Source organism: Lolium rigidum, chromosome 1, assembly GCF_022539505.1.
Source record: "Lolium rigidum isolate FL_2022 chromosome 1, APGP_CSIRO_Lrig_0.1, whole genome shotgun sequence".
In the NCBI taxonomy this organism is placed as follows: Eukaryota; Viridiplantae; Streptophyta; class Magnoliopsida; order Poales; family Poaceae; genus Lolium; species Lolium rigidum.
In genome coordinates, this window is record NC_061508.1 from 343,884,005 (window position 1) to 343,893,106 (window position 9,102).

Here is a 9,102-nt window from a genome sequence, read left to right on the forward strand (position 1 = left end):
GTATGCCCCATTCAATTACGTATTGCTATTTGGATGTTAATCTCGCTGATAATGCTAAAAAGAAACCTTTGGGGAAAGTTGATAATGTTCATATTATGGTTAACAATAACCTTGTCCCCGTTGATTTTGTTGTCTTGGATATTGAATGCAATGCATCTTGCCCCATTATATTGGGAAGACCTTTTCTTCGAACCGTTGGTGCCACTATTGATATGAAGGAAGGTAATATTAAATATCAATTTCCTCTCAAGAAAGGTATGGAACACTTCCCTAGAAAGAGAATGAAGTTGCCTTATGATTCTATTATTAGAACAAATTATGATGTTGATGCTTCGTCTCTCGATGTTACTTGAGTTACACTTTACGCGCCTAGGCTGAAAGGCGTTAAAGAAAAGCGCTTATGGGAGACAACCCATGTTTTTACTCCAGTATTTTTTTTTATATTTGTGTCTTGGAAGTTGTTTACTACTGTAGCAACCTCTCCTTATCTTAGTTTTATGTTTTGTTGTGCCAAGTAAAGTCTTTGATAGAAAAGTAAGTACTAGATTTGGATTACTGCGCAGTTCCAGATTTCTTTGCTGTCACGAATCTGGGTCTATCTCCCTGTAGGTAGCTCAGAAAATTAAGCCAATTTACGAGCTTGATCCTCAGATATGTACGCAACTTTCATTCAATTTGAGCATTTTCGTTTGAGCAAGTCTGGTGGCCTAATAAAATCCATCTTTACGGACTGTTCTGTTTTGACAGATTCTGCCTTTTATTTTGCATTGCCTCTTTTGCTATGTTGGATGAATTTCTTTGATCCATTAATGTCCAGTAGCTTTATGCAATGTCCAGAAGTGTTAAGAATGATTGTGTCACCTCTGAACATGTGAATTTTTATTATGCACTAACCCTCTAATGAGTTGTTTCGAGTTTGGTGTGGAGGAAGTTTTCAAGGATCAAGAGAGGAGTATGATGCAATATGATCAAGGAGAGTGAAAGCTCTAAGCTTGGGGATGCCCGGTGGTTCACCCCTGCATATTCTAAGAAGACTCAAGCGTCTAAGCTTGGGGATGCCCAAGGCATCCCCTTCTTCATCGACAACATTATCGGGTTCCTCCCTCGAAACTATATTTTTATTCAGTCACATCTTATGCACTTTGCTTGGAGCGTCGGTTTGTTTTTGTTTTTTGTTTTGTTTGAATAAAATGGATCCTAGCATTCACTTTATGGGAGAGAGACACGCTCCGCTGTAGCATATGGACAAGTATGTCCTTAGGCTCTACTCATAGTATTCATGGCGAAGTTTCTTCTTCGTTAAATTGTTATATGGTTGGAATCGGAAAATGCTACATGTAGTAACTCTAAAATGTCTTGGATAATTTGATACTTGGCAATTGTTGTGCTCATGTTTAAGCTCTTGCATAATATACTTTGCACCCATTAATGAAGAAATACTTAGAGCTTGCTAATTTGGTTTGCATATTTGGTTTCTCTAGAGTCTAGATAACATCTAGTATTGAGTTTTGAACAACAAGGAAGACGGTATGGAGTCTTATAATGTTTACCATATGTCTTTTATGTGAGTTTTGCTGTACCGTTCATCCTTGTGTTTGTTTCAAATAACCTTGCTAGCCTAAACCTTGTATCGAGAGGGAATACTTCTCATGCATCCAAAATACTTGAGCCAACCACTATGCCATTTGTGTCCTACCTACTACATGGTATTTATCCGCCATTCCAAAGTAAATTGCTTGAGTGCTACCTTTAAAATTCCATCATTCACCTTTGCAATATATAGCTCATGGGACAAATAGCTTAAAAACTATTGTGGTATTGAATATGTACTTATGCACTTTATCTCTTATTAAGTTGCTTGTTGTGCGATAACCATGCTTCGGGGGACGCCATCAACTATTCCTTGTTGAATATCATGTGAGTTGCTATGCATGTCCGTCTTGTCTGAAGTAAGAGAGATCTACCACCTTCATGGTTGGAGCATGCATATTGTTAGAGAAGAACTTTGGGCCGCTAACTAAAGCCATGATTCATGGTGGAAGTTTCGGTTTGGACATATATCCTCAATCTCATATGAGAATAATAATTGTTGCCACATGCTTATGCATTAAAGAGGAGTCCATTATATGTTGTCCATGTTGTCCCGGTATGGATGTCTAAGTTGAGAATAATCAAAAGCGAGAAATCCAAAATGCGAGCTTTCTCCTTAGACCTTTGTACGAGGCGGCATGGAGGTACCCCATTGTGACACTTGGTCAAAACATGTGCATTGCAAAGATCCGGTAGTCCAAGCTAATTAGGACAAGGTGCGGGCACTATTAGTATACTATGCATGAGACTTGCAACTTGTAAGATATAATGTACATAACTCATATGCTTTATTACTACCGTTGACAAAATTGTTTCATGTTTTCAAAATAAAAGCTCTAGCACAAATATAGCAATCGATGCTTTCCTCTTTGAAGGACCATTCTTTTTACTTTTATGTTGAGTCGGTTCACCTATCTCTCTCCACCTCAAGAAGCAAACACTTGTGTGAACTGTGCATTGATTCCTACATACTTGCATATTGTACTTGTTATATTACTCTATGTTGACTATTATCCATGAGATATACATGTTACAAGTTGAAAGCAACCGCTGAAACTTAATCTTCCTTTGTGTTGCTTCAATACCTTTACTTTGATTTATTGCTTTATGAGTTAACTCTTATGCAAGACTTATTAATACTTGTTTTGAAGTACTATTCATGAAAAGTCTTTGCTTTATGATTCACTTGTTTACTCATATCATTACCATTGTTTTGATCGCTGCATTCACTACATATGTTTACAAATAGTATGATCAAGGTTATGATGGCATATCACTTCAGAAATTATCTTTGTTATCGTTTTACTCGCTCGGGACGAGCAGAACTAAGCTTGGGGATGCTTGATACGTCTCCGACGTATCGATAATTTCTTATGTTCTATGCCATATTATTGATGATACCTACATGTTTTATGCACACTTTATGTCATATTCGTGCATTTTCCGGAACTAACCTATTAACAAGATGCCGAAGTGCCAGTTCCTGTTTTCTGCTGTTTTTGGTTTCAGAAATCCTAGTAACGAAATATTCTCGGAATTGGACGAAACAAAGACCCAGGGGCCTATTTTTCCACTAAGTTAGTTGCCCGTTCAACTTTTGTCCTATGAACGGTATTTTAATCATTCTCTTTAGAAAAGATTTGCAAGCGCCAAATGATTCAAAAATCAAATGACTCCAAAAATCCATTTGCATGGAGTTCCTTCATGCGTTCCTTTCTAACATGACCTAAATGGCGGTTCCACAAATAAGTGGAATTCAAATAATTTGCCTTATGGCATTTTAGCGTCAGTGTTATGTATGTGTGTTTCACCATTAAGATTTATAATAACTTATCCATCGTATATGGAGTAGTGTCATAATTTGAACAACTCATTGTTTTCATTTGACCGAAGCAAAATAACAATTATTAAGTTCTTTATTATAAATTCTAAGGGCTAGATAGAATGCTAACGACGAACATAATAACACTTTATTTTGTTCCAGTCGTGCATTCCTATCATATTCCTTGTCGATCACTTAGGCCATTGTATTCTTGTATTGCGTTGTTTTGTATGACACTTCATACCAACCAATATAGTACTAATACCCAAGAATTTCTTAGTGTGACTTAACTAGGAATACAACCATAACATGTATATCATTTATATACACCTGAGCTAGACTTTCTAGTCTTTTCTTTTCTTTTTGCCAAAATATCTTTTGCAGTTTCTCTTTTAGCTTTCCTCATTATTCAGAAAAAACACTTCAACATCAATAACTTCTAGGTTTGTTGGTCTAATACCAATAACCTTGAGGTTCTTATTTTGAAGTTGATCATCATATGACAAGTGTTCTAGATTTCACTTATTAGTAACTATGATGAACAATTTCACTCATAATTTTATCCATCAATTCATGACAATTTTTTTGAGACCATGTCTGTACATGCTAGGCTCATAAAGTTTAACCTTAGTATTCGTATGTGCAAATCTGGCTTGCACCCTTGTAAGCACACGTAGAATCTATAACACCCGATCATCACGTGATGCTTCGATACGACGAGTCTTAGCAACGGTGCATACTAAGGATGATAACTTCATGGATATGCGAATATCGTTAGTGCTCCAATAGTTGGAGGATTGTGACGCCTCGGCGTCTTCAACCTTCATACATTCCCATAAAACTTATGAGTTTATGTAGTCTCACCAAATTATATTCTATCATCTTGCAATAAGGTCTTAGATATCACATATATCTCATACCTTGATTATTTCTGAAAACTAAATTTTCAGCTCCTTAATTTTCAAACAAATTTGAACTTCAAGTTTGACGGAGACAAGATAACTTTAGGTACTAATTGAAACCATAGATCTTTGAATCAACAATGTGAGGTTTACTAAAAGTTTGCAATAGGACTTAATCAATTCTTGATTCTTTAACAATACGGTACCAATCCGTAAAGTTTCTTGTCAGATTTTAACATTATTTCTATCTCAATTACAAGACTAGCACATGGTAGAAAACGGATGCCAATACTACAAAATTAATTCAAAATACTACTCAGACTATGTTTATGATAATTAGTTCATGTTTTAATCTAATTACTAATGAACTCCCACTTAATACAACATCCCTCATAGTTGTTAAGTGGTACACGATCCAAATCCACTACACCAAAACCGATCATCACGTGAGATGATGTAGCTTCAATAGTGAACATCAAAATGTTGATCATATCATCCATATGACTCGTGTTCAACCTTTCGGTTTCCGTTGTCCCGAGGCCATGTCTGTACATGCTAGGCTCGTCAAGCAAACCCAAGTATTCCGCGTGTGCAACATGGCTTACACCCGTTGTATGTGAACGTTGAATCAATCACATCCGATCATCACGAGATGCTACGAAACGACGATCTGTACAACGGTGCATACGAGGGGAGAACACTTTGTTATCTTGATATTAATGTGAGGGATCATCTTATAATGCTACCGTCGCGATCTAAGCAAAATAAGATGCATAAAGGATTAACATCACATGCAATTCATATGTGATATGATATGGCCCTTTAGTCTTTGCGCCTTCGATCTTCATCTCCAAAGCACGGACATGATCTCCATCATCAACGGGCATGATCTCCATCATCGTCGGCGTAGCGTCAAGGTTCATGGCGCCGTCTTCATGGTTGTTCACCTCATGTAGCAACTATTACAACTACTTTGAAATACTACTCAACATGAAATTTAAAGACAACCATAAGGCTCCATCACACCTTCCACTTGGGGTTCCCAACGGTCGCGTGCTGTACGCGTGTCAAGCTCTTTTTCTGACGCCGTTGCCAGGGAGATCAAGACACGCTGCAAGGGGAGTCTCCACTTCCAATCTCTTTACTTTGTTTTTGTCTTGCTTTATTTTTATTTACTTTTTTGTTTGCTGCATTATATCAAAACACAAAAAAATTAGTTGCTAGCTTTATTTTATTTACTATCTTGTTTGCGTTCTCCATATTAAAAACCCAAAAATTATCTACTTGCACTTTATCTAGTTTGTTTTATTTACTATTGCTGAAATGAGTAATCCTGAAGTTGAAGTTCGTTCGTTTAAGCAACAAGGGGGAGAATGTTTAAAAGATGCTTGGTATAGAATTAGTGATGCTCATAATAGGTGCACTAAGAAACACTCCACCACTATCCTACTCAGGAATTTTTATGTTGGTATCTCTAGCTGGAATAGGTATGTTCTTGATTGTCTCGCGGGAGGTAACTTCCTAGGCACTCCTGCTTTAGAAGCTAGTTGCATTATTGAGAGTCTATTTGGAATACCACCTGTTAATGAAGTTAAAATTGAAATCTCTCTTAAAGATGTCATGAAAAAGTTGGAAACCATAGAGCAAAATCTTCCAAGTATTGAGACTAAACTGGGAGAATTACTTAATAGCACTGATAAACTTGACAAATCTCTAGGTGGAATTAATGAGAGAATTGCCATCTTAGAAGCTTGTGCTATTCATGATAATCAAACCCACAAGATTAGTGAACTTGAAGAAGCTATGGGAACCTTGGGTTCAACTTTTTCTTCTATTAAGTTTAAGGAGAAAGCTTATGTGGGTAAGGAGCAAAAGTTCATGTATGTCTCTAAGGTGCCTAAACCAAAAAACTATTATAGGCCTAAAATTGACAAAGCCCTTAATACCACTATAGATAATGGAGCATCTAAGATACCTACTGTGGCAAGTGGCGAAAATTATGATGTTGATGCTTCATCTCTTGATAACACTTGATTCACACTTTCTGCGCCTAGCTGAAAGGCGTTAAAGAAAAGCGCTTATGGGAGACAACCCATGATTTTACTTCTGCACTTTTGTTTTATATTTGAGTCTTGGAAGTTGTTACTACTGTAGCAACCTCTCCTTATCTTAATTTTATTGCATTGTTGTGCCAAGTAAAGTCTTTGATAGTAAGGTTCATACTAGATTTGGATTACTGCGCAGAAACAGATTTCTTGCTGTCACGAATTTGAGCAGTAGTCTCTGTAGGTAACTCAGAAAAATCTGCCAATTTACGTGAGTAATCCTCAGATATGTACGCAACTTTCATTCAATTTGAGAATTTTCATTTGAGCAAGTCTGGTGCACCTAAAAAAATTCGTCTTTACGGACTGTTCTGTTTTGACAGATTATGCCTTTTATTTCGCATTGCCTGTTTTGCTATGATTGATGGATTTCTTTATTCCATTAACTTTCAGTAGCTTTGTGCAATGTCCAGAAGTGTTAAGAATGATTATGTCACCTCTGAACATGTGAATTTTGATTATGCACTAACCCTCTAATGAGTTGTTTTGAGTTTGGTGTGGAGGAAGTTTTCAAGGATCAAGAGAGGAGGATGATACAATATGATCAAGGAGAGTGAAAGCTCTAAGCTTGGGGATGCCCCTGTGGTTCATCCCTGCATATTTCAAGAAGACTCAAGCATCTAAGCTTGGGGATGCCCAAGGCATCCCCTTCTTCATCGACAACATTATCAGGTTCCTCTAGTGAAACTATATTTTTATTCCATCACATCTTATGTGCTTTACTTGGAGCGTCCGTATGTTTTTGTTTTTGTTTTTGTTTTGTTTGAATAAAGTTGGATCCTAGCATTCATTGTGTGGGAGAGAGACACGCTCCGTTGTTGCATATGGACAAATATGTCCTTAGCTTTACTCATAATGTTCATGGCGAAGGTTGAAACTGCTTCGTTAATTGTTATATGGTTGGAAACGGGAAATGCTACATGTGGTAATTGGTAGAATGTCTTGAATAATTTGATACTTGGAAATTGTTGTGCTCATAAGGATCATGTTTAAGCTCTTGCATCATATACTTTGCACCTATTAGTGAAGAAATACATAGAGCTTGCTAAAATTTGGTTTGCATGATTGGTCTCTCTAAGGTCTAGATATTTTCTAGTAAGGGTTTGAACAACAAGGAGGACAGTGTAGAGTCTTATAATGCTTGCAATATGTTTTTATGTGAGTTTTGCTGTAACGGTTCATACTTGTGTTTGCTTCAAATAACCTTGCTAGCCTAAGCCTTGTATTGAGAGGGATTACTTCTCATGCATCCAAATCCTTGAGCCAAAAACTATGCCATTTGTGTCCACCATACCTACCTACTACATGGTATTTCTTTGCCATTCAAAAGTAAATTGCTTGAGTGCTACCTTTAAAAAGTTCAAAATTTATCATCCCTTATTTGTGTCAATGTTTATAGCTCATCAGGAAGTATGTGGTGTTTATCTTTCAATCTTGTTGAGCAACTTTCACCAATGGACTAGTGGCTTCATCCGCTTATCCAATAATTTTGCAAAAAGAGCTGGCAATGGGATTCCCAGTCCCAAATTAATTAACCTTCATAATTTTACAAAAAAATAGACACTCCTCCATGGTATGTGATTGTTGGACGGCACCCGAGGATTCGGTTAGCCATGGCTTGAGAAAGCAAAGGTGGGGAGGAGTATCATCTAAATAAAACTAAAATAAAAAGACACTCCTTCATGGTATGAGATTGTTGGCAGGCACCCGAGGATTCGGTTAGCCATGGTTTGTGAAAGCAAGGTTGGAAGGAGTGCCACCCAAAAATAAAAATATTTCATGGGAGCCGCTCTTTGAAGGTTTGTCTGGCAAGGGGGTTAGAGTACCCACTACCATTCGTTGACAACAACAAACACCTCTCAAAATTTACTTTTATGTTCTCTTTATGTTTTCAAAATAAAAGCTCTAGCACAAATATAGCAATCGATGCTTCCCTCTGCGAAGGGCATTTCTTCTACTTTTATGTTGAGTCAGTTTACCTACTTCCTTCCATCTTAGAAGCAAACACTTGTGTTAACTGTGCATTGATTCTTACATACTTGCATATTTGCATTCATCATATTACTCTGTATTGACAACTATCCATGAGATATACATGTTACAAGTTGAAAGCAACCGCTAAAACTTAATCTTCGTTTGTGTTGCTTCAATGCCTTTACTTTGAATTTATTGCTTTATGAGTTAACTCTTATGCAAGACTTATTGATGTTTGTCTCGAAAGTACTATTCATGAAAAGTCTTTGCTATATGATTCAATTGTTTAACCATTGTCTTTACCATTGCTTCGAATCGCTGCATTCATTACATGTGCTTACAATAGTATTGATCAAGATTATGATAGCATGTCACTTCAGAAATTATCTTTGTTATCGTTTACCTACTCGGGACGAGTAGGAACTAAGCTTGGGGATGCTGATACGTCTCCAACGTATCGATAATTTCTTATGTTCCATGCTTGTTTTATGACAATACCTACATGTTTTATACATACTTTATGTCATATTTATGCATTTTCCGGTACTAACCTATTAACAAGATGCCGAAGAGCCAGTTGCTATTTTCTGCTGTTTTTGGTTTCAGAAATCCTAGTAAGGAAATATTCTCGGAATTGGACGAAATCAACGCCCAGGATCTTATTTTTCCACGAAGCTTCCAGAAGTCCGAAAGGGAAACGAAGTGGGGC